We start from the raw sequence: 15,847 nt of genomic DNA, 5'->3' as shown, positions 1-15,847 counted from the left end.
GGTCTGCTTTAACCATTCTCTGGTAGAGCTCAAACAAGAGAGTAGGGGGTGGGAGGAGGAGAACTAGGAGAGGCAAGAAAAGTATCCGGAATGAGTTACAGAAAAAGATCAAGACATGGAGAGGAACAGGAGTGACTTATATGCTTGAAAGCCTCTTTGACCAGCAGCAAAAAAAAAAAAAAAATGTGCAGTCATGTGCACATTAGAAACAGATAAGAAAGACAGATGTTGGGTTGACCTCCCACTCACTGGAATGAAGCTGCCAGTTGAACGACTCCTCTGCAGCTGTTTTTTGATGGTCAGGTGGGAAGTTAGGGCCACAGAGACATCCCAGTAGGTACAGCAGTAAATCAGATAACATCTTTTCTGGATGAAGGCCAAACTTCCTTTTGAAAATGTCAGGGACAGCTCCCTGATAGCTGGGGGAAATGGTATCCATTTCAATCACTCCACAAATAGCCCCCAATGCTGTTTTTTTTTTTTTTGGCAGAGAAAACTGAATTCTGGAAAGTCTTCTTGGTTAAAGTTATAAAATAAAAATCAAAGGCATGCATGCTTCCCACCAGGGCTCTGACACTGCTAGAAAACAGGCACAAAGGAAACAAATCTATGGCAAAGAATGACAGTAATAATAGTTGTATCTTCACTTTTCTTCCTTTCTTCTCTCCCTCTTTCTCTGTCTCCCTCCTTCTTGTCCCTTCTCTGTTTCTTTTCTTTCTATCGTTCCTTCTATTCTTCCTTCCTTTTTTCCTTCCTTCCTTCTTTCCTTCTTCCTTCCTTCCTTTCTTTATTTCTTCCTTTCCCTTCCTCCATGATACCCCTCAAAACAAGTGAATCCAAAGACTCCCATCTGGCTCAGAATGTCATTCTAAAGCAAAATGAGTTTACAAGAAAATTGAAACTAAGAGTAGAACTAAGCCCCATCAGATCAAGCAGTATCTTGAATAACTAATACTTGTAAATGTGTCTATCTGGCTGATACTAGAGATGAAAACTAGAATCCATTCTTGTCCCTCTTCACAAAGAAATAAGTGTTTTGCATGGTCAGGGTGGAGAAGAACACATTTTTCTTTACTCCTTGGCTAATCTTTGAATAGTCAGTAAAAAAAAAAAAAGTCAAAGAAACAATTTTTAAAAATCTCAATAACAAATGCCACAGAAAAGCAAATGCATTTTTATTTAAAAGAAAAAAAAAATTAATTGGTTACTCTTTTTGTGGAAAAATCAGGGCTTACTGTACTTTATTGACCGGATGTGTCTTTGGGGGGTATCTGACATAAATTAAATATTGTAAGAAAATACAAATGCAAAATCATCATGGGTGGGGAGGAATTTTTCACTTTGCACATTAATTACAGGTGGCTACAGAAAAAAAACCAGGTTTTTTGAGAAAACTTATTAAAAAGGAAAACTTTTTTTTCATTCCATTTTCTTCAAGATTCATGATGTTTAGAAACTTTTAGCTTCAAACACTTTCAGACCCTGAGTCAATCTTCTTTCATATAATTCCAACATCATACTCATTTATCTTCAAGAAACACAGAAAAAGGTCAAAATATTTTTGGTTTGAGTACACTGTAATGGAGAATATCTTTTCTTTTGGGGATAATATAAAATGATTGTGCTGCTATTAGTGAAAGTAAATAAAATGTTTTTGATTAATTAATTTATTTTTAGTTTTCAACTATCACTTCCATAAGCTTTTGAGTTTTAAATTTTCTCCCACTCCCTCTTTGCCTTACTCCCCAAGACAGCATGCAATCTGATACAGGCTCTACATATACATTTCTATTAAACATATTTTCACATAAGTCATGTTGTAAAGAAAAATTAGAACCAATAAAAGGAATTACAAGAAAGAAGAAAAAAAAAACAGAAGAAAAAAAAAGAGTATATAGTATGCCTCAATTGGCATTCAAACTCCATAGTCCTTTTTCTGGATGTAATAGCCTATTTCCATCATGAGGTTTTTGGAGATGTCTTAGATCCTTGCATTGCTGAGAAGGGCTAAGTCTATCAAAGTTAGCCATCATCACATAACATGGCTGTTACTGTGTACAACATTCTCCTGGCTCTGCTTACTTCACTCAACATCAGTCCATACAAGTCTTTCCATGTTTTTCTGAAGTCTGCTTGCTCATCATTTCTTATAGCACAATAGTATTCCATTACATTCATGTACCACAACTTGTTCAACCATTCCCCAATTGATGGACATTCCCTCAATTTCCAATTCTTGGTCACCACAAAAAAAGAGCTGCTATAAATATTTTTGTACATGTGGGTCCTTTTCACCTTCTTATGATCTCTTTGGGATACAGCCCTAGAAGTGCTATTGCTGGAGCAAAGGGTATGCACATTTTTTATAGTATTTTGGACTATAAACTATGTCTTTGGGCACAGTTCCAAATGCCTCTCCAAAATGGTTGGATCATTTCACAACTCCACCAAAAATGTATTAATGTTCCAATTTTCCCATATCTTCTCCAACATTTATCATTTTCCTGTTTTGTCATGTTGACCAATCTGATAGGTGTGATGTGGTACCTCAGAGTTGTTTTGATTTGCATTTCTCTAATCAATAGTGATTTGGAGCATTTTTTCATGTGACTATAGATGGCTTTAATTTCTTCATGTGAGAACTGCCTGTTCATATTCTTTGACCATTTATCAATTGGGGAATGACTTGTATTCCTATAAATTTGATTTAATTCTCTATATATTTTAGAAATGAGGTCCTTATCAGAGGTACTGGTTGTAAAAATTCTTTCCCAGTTTTCTGTTTCCCTCCTATTCTGGGTTGCATTGGCTTTGTGCAGAAACTTTTCAGTTTAATGTAATCAAAATTATCCATTTTGCATTTTATAAGGTTTTCTGTCTCACTTGTTTGGTCATAAATTATTCTGTTCTCCATAAATCTGGCAGGTAAACAATTCCTTGCTCTCCCAGTTTGCTTACAGTATCATCAGCCTTTATATCTAAATCATGTAAGATTTTAGCCTATGCCTAGTTTTTACCATTTTTTCCAGTTTTCCTAGCAGTTCTTCTCAAATAATGAATTCTTATCCCAGAAGCCAGGGTCTTTGGGTTTATCAAATAGTAGATTATTATAGTCATTGAATACTGTGTCTTGTGTACCTAACCTATTCCACTGATGCACCACTCTATTTCTTAGCCAGTACCAAGTAATATTGAGTTTTGCTGCTTTGTAACACAATTTAAGATTTAGAATGGCTAGGCCACTTTCCCTAGCATTTTTTTTCATTAGTTCCCTTGATATTCTGCGCCATTTGTTCTTTCAAATGAATCTTGATGTTATATTTTTTCTAGCTCTATAAAATAATTTTTGGTAGTTTGATTGCTATGGCACTGAATAAGTAAATTAGCTTAGGTAGAATTGTAATTTTTTTGTTATATTAGCTCAGACTACCCATGAGCAACTGATGATTTTCCCATTATTAAATCTGACTTTTATTTGTGTGAAAAAGTTTTTGTAATCGTGTTCATATAGTTCCTAGATTGGTTTTGGCAGACAAACTTCTAAATATTTTATAATGTCTACAGTAACTTTAAATGGGATTGCTCTTTCTATCTCTTGATGTTGGGCTTTGTTGGCAATATATAGAAATGCTGATGATTTATGTGGGTTTATTTTATAGCCTGCAACTTTGCCGAAGTTGTTTATTATTTCAAGTAGTTTTTTTACTTGATTCTCTAGGATTCTCTAGGATATATGATGCTTGTTGAAGGTTTTAGGTAGATGCTACTCATTATTTTAAGAAAGACTCCATTTATTCCTATGCTCTCTAGTGTTTTTAATAGGAATGGATATTGTATATTGTCAAAAACTTTTTCTGCATCTATTGAGATAATCATGTAGTTTCTGTTGCTTTGTTGTTTATATGATCAATCATGCTGATACTTTTCCTAATATTGAACCAGCCCTTCTTTTTTGGTATAAATTCTACCTGTTCATAGTGTACTGTTCTAATGATATGTTGCTGTAATCTATTTGCTAATATTTATTTAAAGTTTTTGCATCTATATTCATTAGAGAAATTGGTCTATAATTTTCTTCCTGTGTTTTGACTCTTCCCAGTTTAGGTATCAGTACCATATTTGTATCATAAAAAGAATTTGGGAAGACTCCTTCTTCAGCTATTTTCCCAAATAGTATATATAATATTTAATTAATTGTTCTTTAAATGTTTGATAGAAGGGGGTAGCGCCAAGATGGCAGAGTGAAAGCAGACTTGTTTGAGCTCTCCCCCAAAGCCTTCCTATTACCTGTAAAAATGGCTCTAAACAAATTCAAGAGCAGCAGAACTCACAAAAAGACAGAGTGAAACAAATTTCTAGCCCAAGACAACCTGGATGGTTGATTAGAAAGGTCTATCATGCTAGGGTGGGAGAGAAATGCAGTTCAGTGTAGGCACACAGGCAAAAACCAGGCCTCAGTGAACCTGGAACATATCTCAGGGGACAGAATCACAGGCAGCTGTGGCAGTTTCCAGACTTCTCAACTCACAAAAGCCAAAGACAACTAAGAAGGTCAATAGGAAAGGTCTGTCAAACCTGGGTGAGAGAGAAGCTTAGTCCCAGCCCCAGTCCTGGCACAGCCTTGGGGCAGCTGCTGCTTCTGGAGTTCTTGGCCCAGAGACAGAACAAGAATTGAGTGACTGTTCAGAGGGGGATTGTAGCAATCTCTTGTTTTGCTTGTGCTTGGATCTTGCAGGGTCACAGTTCAGGGTGGTGATCCTGGGGTGAAGAAGAGTGCTGACATGGTGGAACTGGTCGTGGCAATGGAGGGGGGAATACCCAGCAAAACTGAGTATAATCCTTCAGGGGAAAAAATGGATATTCACTGAAATAGAGGACTTTCAAGCATTCTTGATGAAAAGACCATAGCTGAAAAGAAAATTTGACTTTCAAATACAAGACTCAAGAGAAGCATGAAGAGGTACACAGGAAAGAGAAATCATAAGGGACTTGCTAAGGTTGAACTATTTACATTCCTAGATGGGAAGATGATATTTGTAACTCATGAGAACTTTGTCAGTATTAGGGTATTTGGAGGAAAAAAATTTTATTTATAGATAGATAGATAGATAGATAGATGGCACAGGGCAAGTTGATGATGAAGGGGTGATATCTGGAGAATAAAATTAAGGGGTGAGAGAGGATTGCACTGGGAGAAGGAGAAAGGGAATGGTAGAATGGGGTAAATTATCTTACATAAAATGGGCAAGAAAAGGTTTTTACAGTGGAGGGGAAGTGGGGGAAAGTGAGAGAAAATAAGTGAATCTTATTCTCATCTGATTTGTCTTAAGGAAGGAATAACTTATACACTCAATTGGGTATGGAAATTTATCTTACCCTGCAGGAAAATAGGGGGGAAAGGGATAAGAGAGTGGGGGGATGATGAAGGGAAGAGGAGATTGGGAGAGGGGGTAATCAGAAGCAAACACTTCTGAGGAGGAACAGGGTCAAAAGAGAGAATAAAAGAAACTGAGGTGGCACAGAATGAAGGGAAATATAGTTAGTGTTCTACAACATGATTACTATGGAAGTGTTTTGCATGACTACTCATGTATAACCTGTATTGAGTTGCTTACCTTCTCAAGGGTGGGGAGAGAGAAAGGGAAAAAATTTGAAACCCAAAATTTCAAAAACAAATGTAAAATTGTTTTCACATGCAACTAGGAAATAAGATGTACAGGCAATGGGGTATAGAAATCTATCCAGCCCTACAGGAAAATAGAAAGGGAAAGGGATAAGAGAAGGGGGTGGAGATAGAAGAGAAAGCAGATTAGGGGAAGGGGTATTCAGAATGCACACCCTCTTGAGGTAAGGAGATGGACAAGATGGAGAGGAAATTTGGAACTTAAAATATTGTGGAAGTGAATGTTGAAAACTAAAGAGAAAGAAAGAAAGAAAGAAAGAAAGAAAGAAAGAAAGAAAGAAAGAAAGAAAGAAAGAAAGAAAGAAAGAAAGATAAACAAATAAAAAAAAACCTTCTTTAGCTCTTCCAAGAAGGCTTTTTGGGCTTGAGAATGGTTTGTATTCTCTTTTGAGGTTTTCAATGTGGGTATATTGACAATGTTGTCCTCTTCTGAATTCCTGCCTTGATCTTCCCTGTCCCCATAATAAGAATCTGTGGCCATTGTATGTTCCTTTTTGTTCATGGTGTTCACTTATTTCTTGAATTTTCAAAAAAAAATGAGCTCTTCTGCTGGAAATCAGGAGCCATTGACTCAAGTTTCTTGCACTGGGAGCCCAGGGCCTGGTCACTGTTTTGTGTACTGGGGCTTCAGGTGCTAGCAGTTGGAGTCCATAGGATTCTGGCAGCTTACCTAGTGCTGGGCTGGAATCAGCAACACTAGACCTCTAGAGGTAGGGCTTGGGATACTGGCACCTGGGGGACACCTGCTCACCCAGGCCTTAGACTCCTTTCTGTGGCTCTTGCTCACCCGGGCCTTGCACTGGGATATTTTGCTGCTGGAGCATGTCTCTCAGCCTGGAGCTTTACCTCTTGGAGTTGTGTTTCCCAGAGTTTTAATGAGGCATTGGGAGAACTGGTTGCCAGAAAACACCATGGCACATGGTGGTTTTCTGAGCTGGTGTCCACTGGTTCCCCTGCCTATACTGAGGCATTTGGGGGTCCTGATGTTGGCGTTTGCCTGTTCCATCACCCTGGGGTTCAGGACCTCCCCCTGGTATGTTGAGGTGGGGCTTTTCAGTAGCTTGCTGGGATGCCTCCCATTCTCTACTTCTCCCTCCCCCCAAAGTGAGAGGGGTCTTTCCCATTAATTCCCCAAGCTTCCTGGGCTACAAAACTGCTGCACCCTGTATTTGTGCTGGTTAAACTATTCCAGGATTTTGCCTGGGGTGATATTTTCTGGGATTTCAAAGGTCAATAAGGGAGGGTGAGAGTGGCTTACTTCTTACACTATCATCTTGGCTCCTAGAAGTGGAAGCTCTAAAATATTTTTTTATAGAGAACAAATGAATGACTACACAAAGCAGAGGAGAGGGACATGCTAGTTTGTTAAAATTGGATTCTGAAGGGATAGAATCCATCAAAAAACTAACTTATTGCTTGATTTTTATTGACTTTCACAATAAGAAAAAAGGATATGTAACCCTCTTCCCATCCTGCTCTCCTTCTCATTCCCCTACCATCTAATCAGTAGTGACTAAAATGGAATGAATGTAAAGAACATTTTTTACTATGAAAATATTCAATGCAAAATTTGTGAGATTCATGAATAAAGTACCAAAAGCCTCTGATTATTCATTTCATTTGAGTCAAATTTTCTACCCTCTGTTTCAATTCAATTAATAAACATGCATTCAGTGCCAAGTATGTACAAGGCACCCTGATAGGTGACAGAATTCTTCTCATCACAATTATTATACTTCAGCACATATACAAATATTTTATTTTATTCCATTAAATATTTATGTTTTTGGTTTTATTTTAATATCACCTTCATTTTCCAACAACTCCAGTCCACTTGATTTTTGCTTATAACAAAGAAAATAACAGTTAAGCAAAATGTATGGGAAATACACAAATGTGCATACACCCACACCCGCGTGCACGTGCGCGCACACACACACACACACACACACACACATTTCAGGGCCCTCAATTCTTGAAATGAAGTTTTCCATTTTCTTCCTACATTACAAATAGAAAGATTTTGTACTTTTAAAATAGTGCTTACTTCTAACATTCCTTTTTTTTAATTTGGAATTCCAAATTTTTTCCCTCCCTCCAGCCCCTCACCCACCCACTGAGAAGGCAAGCAATATATCAATTATATGTGTGTAATCACGCAACACATATTTCCATATCAGTCATGTCAGAAAAGAAAATTATGCTTTGATTTGCACTCAGAATTCATCAGGTCTTTCCTGGAGATGAATAACATTTTTCATCATGAGTCCTTTGGAATTGTCCTGTATCACTGCACTCATCATAATAATTGTGTTTTTCACAATTGATCAGCACTGCAATATTGATGTTACCATGTACAATAATCCCCTGGTTCTGCTCAATTTGCTTTGCATCAGTTCACATAGGCCTTCTCAGATTTTTTTCTGAAACCATCCTACTCATCATTTCATCACAATAGTATTCCATCAAAATTATGTTCCACAACTTGATGAGCCATTCCCCAACAGATGGTCATCCCAACAATCCAATTATTTGCATAACAAAAGGAATTGTTATAATTTTTTTTCTATTTGGGCAACAGTAGTCATATTAGTATTCCTGAGCCAAAAGATATACAGTTTTACGGCCCTTTGGGCATAGTTACAAATTGTTCAAAATGGTTGTATTCACAACTCCATCAACAATTCATTAGTATTCCATTTCTCCCACAACTTTTCCAAGTATGAGGTGGTACCCTAGAGTTATTTTAATTTACATTTCTCTAAACAATAGTTATTTAGAGCATTTTTGTGTGACTATAGACAGCTTTGGTTTCTTCAGAAAATTTCCTATTTATATGCTTTGATGATTTTTCAATTGAGAAATGACTCTTATTTTTATAAATTTGGCTCAGTTCCTTATATATTTCAGATATGATGTTTTCATTAAATAAATTCACTATAAAAGTTTTTGATACTATTTAATTTTCTTTGGTAATTTTTAGTAAAATGTAGTTTACTTGACTATATCTTTTATTTTATGTTTTGCTTTTGCTTTGTCTGAGATTATGATTGTAGTCTGTATTTTTTACTTTATCTAAAGCACAATAGATTCTGCTCCATCCCTTATTTTAATTCTCTGTATGCATCTTACTGTTTTAAATGTCTCTCTTGTAAACAAAATGTAGCTGTATTCTAGTTAAATCCTAGTTAAATCTAATATTCTTTTTAAAATTATTTTTATTTATTAAATATTTACCAATTACTTGTAAAAAATTAATAATATTCTTTTACAATTTTGCATCCCAAATTCTCTCCCAACTTACTCTCCTTGGAAATGCAAGCAATTTGATATTGATTACACATGTGAACTCATGCAAGACATAATTCCATATTAGCCATGTTGCAAAAGAAAACAATAAAACAAAAAATAAAGAAGGTCAAAAAGTATGCTTCAATCTGCACTCAGAGTTCATCAGTTCTCTTGTAGAGGTGGATGGCATTTTTCAGCATAGGTGCTTTGAAATTTTCTTGGATCATTGTCTTCTTCAGAGTAGCGAGGTGTTTCACAGTTGATTATTGTTACAATATTGTTGTTACTGTGTGCAATGTTCTCCTGGTTCTGTTCACTTCAATTTGAATGAGTTCATAGATGTCTTCCCAGATTTTCTGAAACTATCTTGCTTGTCATTTCTTGTACCATGATAGTATTACATCACAATCATATGCCATAACTTGTTTAATAATTCCCCCATTAATGAGTATCCCATCAATTTCCAATTCTTTGCCATCAGAAAAAAGAGCTGCAATAAATATTTTTGTTCAAATAGGTCCTTTCCCCTTTTCTTTGATCATTTGGGATAAAGATCTATTAGAGGTATTTCTGGGTCAAAGGGTACACACAATTTTATAACCATTTGGTCATAGTTGCAAATTGCTTTCCAAAGTGGTTGGATCTGTTCACAACTCTACCAAGAATTCATTAGTGTTCCAATTTTTCTGTATCCTCTCTAGCATTTATCATTTTCCTTTTCTGTCATATTAGCCCATCTTATACCTAACGGTATAAGGTGGTATCTCAAAGGTGTTTTAATTTGCATTTCTCTAATCAGTTACTGATAGAGCATTTTTTCATGTTACTATTGATAGCTTTGATTTATTCTTCTGAAAACTGCCTGTTCATATTCTTTGACTACATATCAATGGGAAAATGGCTCAAAATTTGCTACTGTTCCATATGTATTTGAGAAATGAAGTATTTATCAGAGAAACTTGATGAAAAATTTCCCCCATTTTTATTTTTTCCTTCTAATTTTAGCTGTATTCATTTTATTTCTGCAAACCCTTTTAAATTTCACATAATCAAAATCATCCATTTTGCATCCATGATGCTCTCCCAGCTGTTCATAGCATATGATTTTTGTGATAAATTGCTATAATCTCTTGCCAGTATTTTATTTGAAAATTTCATATCCATATTCTTTAAGGAAATTAATCTATAGTTTTTCATCTCAGTGGCTTAGTTATCAAAACCATATTTGTTTCATGAAAAGAATTTGTTAGTACTCCTTCCTTCCCTTTTTTTCAAATAATTTATATAATATTGTTAATTAACATATATTATTGTATAATATCATATATAATATTGTTTCATTAATGTATAATGATTGTTTGTTAAATGTTTGGTGGAATTAAGTTGTAAATTCATCTGATCCTGGATATTTTTCTTAGGGGGGTCATTGATGGTTTATTCAACTTTTTTTCTAAGATAGCATTATTTAGGTATTCTATTTTCTCTTTTAATAATTCTTGCAGTTCCTATATTTTTCTAAATATTCATGCATTTCATTTAGATGGTTACCTTTATTGGCATTTAATTGGCAAATTAGCTCTTAATAATTACTTCTATTTCATCTTTGTTGGTGGTTCATTCATCCTTTTCATTTTTCATACAGGTAATTTTGTTTTCTTTTTTCTTTCATAAAATTCAGTTAACCTATGGTTTATTCTATTTTGTTCATAAAACCAACTCCTAGTTTTATTTATCAGTTCAAAGGTTTTTTTTTTACTTTTAATTTTTTTTTTTGATTTTTAGAATTTCCATTTTCATGTTTGGTTTGGGGGATTTTTAATTTGTTCCTTTTCTAGATTTTTTTAGTTGCATGTCCAATTAATTGATCTGCTCTTTTCTTCTTTTATTGATGTACATTTTTAGAGATAGTAATTTTACCCTTAGTAGTTCTTTGGTTGCATTCTGCAAAATTTAATGTTGTTTCATTGATATAATTCTCTTTAATGAAATTATTGATGATTTATATGATTTGTTCTTTGATTCATTCATTATTTAGGATTAGATTGTTTAGTTTCTAGTTAACTTTTAATCTGTGCTTCTGCAGTCCTTTATTAAATGTAATTTTTATTACATTATGGTCTGAAAAGAATGATTTAATATTTCTGCTTTTCTGATTTTGCCTGTGAGGTTTTTATCCCCTAATACATTGTCTATTTTTGTGAAAGTACCATGTACAGCTGAGGAAAAGACATACTCCTTCCTATTCACATTCAGATTTCACCAGAGTTCTAGTATATCTAACTTTTCTAGGATTCTATTCATCTCTTTGACTTCTTTTTTTGAAATTTATTTTATGATTAAATATATCTAGTTCTGATAGGAAAAGGTTAAGGTCCCCAAAAAGTATAGTTTTACTGCCTGTTTCCTCCTGTAATTTAACTTTCCCTTCAAGAATTTTGATGCTATATCATTTGGTGCATACATATTAGTATTGATATTAATTCATTGTCTATGGTTCCTTTTAGCAAGATGGGGTTTCCCTGATTATCCCTTTAATTAAATCTATTCTTGCTTTTGTTTTGTCTGAGATCATTATTTTTACTCCTGCCTTTTTTACTTCAGCTGATGCAAAATAAATTCTGCTCCAGCCCTTTATTTTAACTCTATATGTTTCTTGTTAACCATATTCTGGCTTCCAATCTACTCTACTATCTGCTTCTATTTTATGTGTAAGTTCATCCAATTAACATTTGCAGTTAAGATTATTCTTTGACCTTGGCTATAATATTCAGGGGATTTTTCATTTTGGAATCTCAGGTGGTGGTCAGCAGATTCTTTCAATTTCTATTTTACCATCTGGTTCTAGGATATCAGGGCAGTTTTCCTTGAGAGTTCCATGAAATATGGTATTTAAGCTCTTTCTTTGAGTCTTGCTTTTAATTAATCCAATAATTCTTAAATTATCTCTCTCTAATATATTTTCCCAGTCTGTTGCTTTTCCAATGAGATATATCACTTCTCTTCTAGTTTTTCATTCTTTAACTTTGTTTTATTATTTCTTGATGTTTCATGGAGTCATTATCTTCCATTTCCACAGTTCAGATTTCCAAATAATTATTTTCTTCAGTGAAATTTTGTACCTCTTGAAAGTGTTTTTTGCTTAAGTAATTTTTGTGTCAATTTTACCAAACACTTATTTGTCTTTTCACATTTTTCCCTCCACTTTCATCTCTTTACCTATATTTTCCTCTACCACTCTTACTTGTTTTCAAAAGTAATTTTTAGCTCTTCCAGGAATTCTTGTTTTGTTTGTGTCCAATTCCCATTCTTTGAAGTGTTGCTTGTAACTGTTTCAACTTCATTGTCTTCTTATTAGTTTGTGTCTTGATCTTCCCTATCATCATTGTAGCTTTTTATAGTTTGGTTCTTTTTTTCTTTCTTTGCTCATTCCCACCCAATTTCTTGATTTGGAACTTTATGTTAATGTTGAGATGTGTTCCTGGTGTTAGGGGAGGGACACTGTCTCAAGCTTCAGGCTTTTTTCGTACTGTTGTTTTTAGAGATAGTTCTGGGTAATTGGCATTTTTCAGTGTTTCAAAGGAAGTGTGATTTGGGGATGGGTGTAGTCACTACTCTCATGGTCTGCACTCTGGTCCTTACCCAGGAAGGGCCCCTGATTCCTTGGAATTGGAATTGATACTGCTTCTCAAGGACCTCTTCTCTTTGGATCCAAAACAATACTGTTCCCCAGGGTCCCTGATCCCTTGGACCAAAAGTAATATTATCCCTTACAGGTTTCTACTCCCTCTTGATCAAAAGTGCTTCTCACCTGCTTGAGCTATGACTCAGAAGTGGGTATAAGCAATAGAATTGTCAAAGAGCTACCCCTCAAGGTTCCTACTTTATCTTGATTGAAAGTGATCCTCTACAACCTTGAATTATGATCTAGATGTGGTTATAGACAATGTAGTTGCTAAACAGTATCTGATCCTGTGTTCAGTAGTCCCCTGTAACTGTAACCATTTCCCCTGATCCTTTGTGACATAGCACAAATGCTCCTCTCAGCTCTAGAACTGCCACACAGAATTGTGTGTTACCCAGTGCCAACAAAAGATCCTCTGTAACCTCTTTTCTGGCCAGTTGTACCATCCCCTTACCATTCTGGGATGAGTTCCTAAACTTACTGCTGCCACTGTTGCAATTGCCTCCAAAGCCAACCACAGGTGTTGCTGAAGTAATTGCTTTAGGCCAGGTCTCTCCCTGGTGTCATAGATCTCTCCTGTCAATCTCTTAAGTTGCCTTAGTCTGGAAGATGCTATCTAGGCTCTTTTTTTTAATTATGGCTTCAGGTAGTCCAATAATTCTGGAATTATCTCTCCTGGATCTATTTTCTGGGCAGTTGTTTTTCCAATGAGGTATTTTACATTTTTCTCTATTTTTTCAATGTTTTGACTTTGTTTTGTTGTTTCTTGATGTTTCATGGAGTTATTATCTTCCACTTGCACAGTTCTAATTTTCAAATAATTATTTTCTTCAGTGTGCTTTTGGACCTCCTTTTCCATTTGGCCAATTTTACTTTTTAAGGAGTTGTTTTCTTCAGTCAATTTTTTGTCCTTCCTTTTCCAAACTATTGACTCTCTCTTGCACACCTCTCATTTCTTTTACAATTTGTATTCTACCTCTCTTATTTGATTTTTAAAATCCTTGAACTCTTTCAAGAAGGCTTTTTGGGCTTGAGACCAATTCATATTTTCCTTTGGGGTTTCAGATGTAAGTATATTGACAGTGTTTTTTTTTTTTTCCTTCTCCCTTATGATCTTTGCCTGTTTCCTGGCTTTTAAAGTTGAGCTCTCCTACTGGAGCACAGAGGGAACTGTTCCAAGCTACTTGCCCTGTGGGCCAGGGGCCTGGTCACTACCTTTTTGTCCTGGGGTCTCAGGAGCTGGCCACTGGAGGCTGTAGGAGTCTTGCAGATTGGGCTAGAGTTCTAATGGTGGTTTTTGGCATGTGTTGAGGACAGGTGGGGTTTTTCTGCTTTGTCTAGGCTACACTGAAGCACATGGATGTCCACTGCTGGAGGACACCTGCCTGTCCAGGGCTACACTGAAGTACAGGGAGGTCAGTTGCTGGAAGATGCCTGCCCACCTGGGGCTGCACTGAAACATGGGGAGGTCCAGCTGTTGGAAGATACCTGCCCACCCTGGGCTGCACTGGTGCACATGGTGGTTCTTGAGCTGGAATCTACCAGTTCTTCTGGTTGTGCTAAGGCATGTGGGGGGTCCTTGTTGGCATTTGCCTGCTTTACCACCCTGGAGGCTCAGGATCTACTTCTGGTTTTCTGAGGTGGAGCATGCTTCTGGCTTGCTGGGACACCTCCAGCTCTGGACTTTGCTCCCTTTTTTATCCCAGCAATATGTACTTTTTTTGCTAATCCTCTGAGTCTCCTGGACCAAAAGACTGATCCACCCCATCTTTCCTCCTACTCACTATTCCAGGATTTGTTTTGGGGCACTATTTTCAGGGTGTTTGGGGATGAAAATGGAAGAGGGACAGCAATCTACTGCATACTCTGCCATCTTGGCTTCTGGAACTCCTCTCATAGATATTTTTGTATATATGAAATCTTTTCTTCTACCTTTAACCTCCTTGGAGAATATGCCCATGAAAGCATCATTGGGTTAAAGATTATGAACATTTAAGTGAATTTTTTTTCATAATTCCCAAATGCTGTCCTCAATACTAGTTCAATTGATTTATGACTCCACCAACAGCACATTAATATGTCCATTTTCTCATTTTTCCTCCAAAATTTGTCACTTTTGTTTGTATTATCTTTGCTATTCTGATGTGAATTGAAGCCTTAACTGTTTTCATTTGAATTTGAATTAATGAATGAAAATCATTTATAAAGAACTTAGTATATGTAAGACACTAAATGCTAGGGACACAGATACAAGTAATCAAGACAGCATTTGTCCTCAAGGGTTTACATTCAAATTCAAGCAAACATCATATATAGATGAGATGATGGCCAGAGAGGACAGTTGTAGACAGATAAGTCAGAGGAAATGGTGAATGAAGTCACAGAGAAATTGATTGGTGTGTAGTTTCCAAAAATGGGAGAGTATATTTAACTACTATTTTCAGAGCTAAAGAAAGCCATCAGAGAATCAAAGGGCTGGCATGGTGGAATGGTATGGAAAAATCTGGGAACTAATGGTATATGTTTCTATATGTTATTGATTATTAATGCTTTTATGAAAATATTCATATCCCTTGTCTACTTATTTATTGAGGAATGGCTGTTGTTCTCATATATGTCTATAAATACTCAATAAATCTTGGACATCAGACTCATCATACATACATACATATCTATATTTTTTCCAAATATTTTCTCTCTATTTAAAAACTTAACTTCTCATTATAAATGTGTTATTTCTCTACTTTATGTAAATAACAATATCTGAATAATTATTCATAATGATTTGTGGTATTAGGTTGGTTAAAATCTCTTTTCTCACCATATATCTGAAGTGTCACCTATTTGTCATGAATTAATTTCTTTAAAAATATTATTATTGATGTCATGTGATTTTTATATTTGTGTGTTGATTTGGGGTTCCTAACAATTTTTGTTGAATAGGTCATCCTTAACTTAATCAAGCAAGTTCTTGGGTTTATCAAATACTGAGATGCTGTCTTTGATTGCTTTGGAGTTTTGTCTTTCTCATTGCTTCCATTGCTCTGCATTTCTAATTTTTAGCAAGTACAACATAATTTTTATGGCTACTGCTTTATAATATAGTTTAACATCTGGTACTGCTGAACCCGTCTATCAACATCATCATCATCATCATCATCATCATCATCATCATCATCATCATCATCATC

The sequence above is a fragment of the Vombatus ursinus genome, unplaced genomic scaffold (genome assembly GCF_900497805.2).
Source record: "Vombatus ursinus unplaced genomic scaffold, bare-nosed wombat genome assembly UNPS02014818.1, whole genome shotgun sequence".
NCBI lineage: Eukaryota > Metazoa > Chordata > Mammalia > Diprotodontia > Vombatidae > Vombatus > Vombatus ursinus.
The sequence above is the reverse complement of the archived record's forward strand: the minus strand, read 5'-3'. Positions refer to the sequence as shown.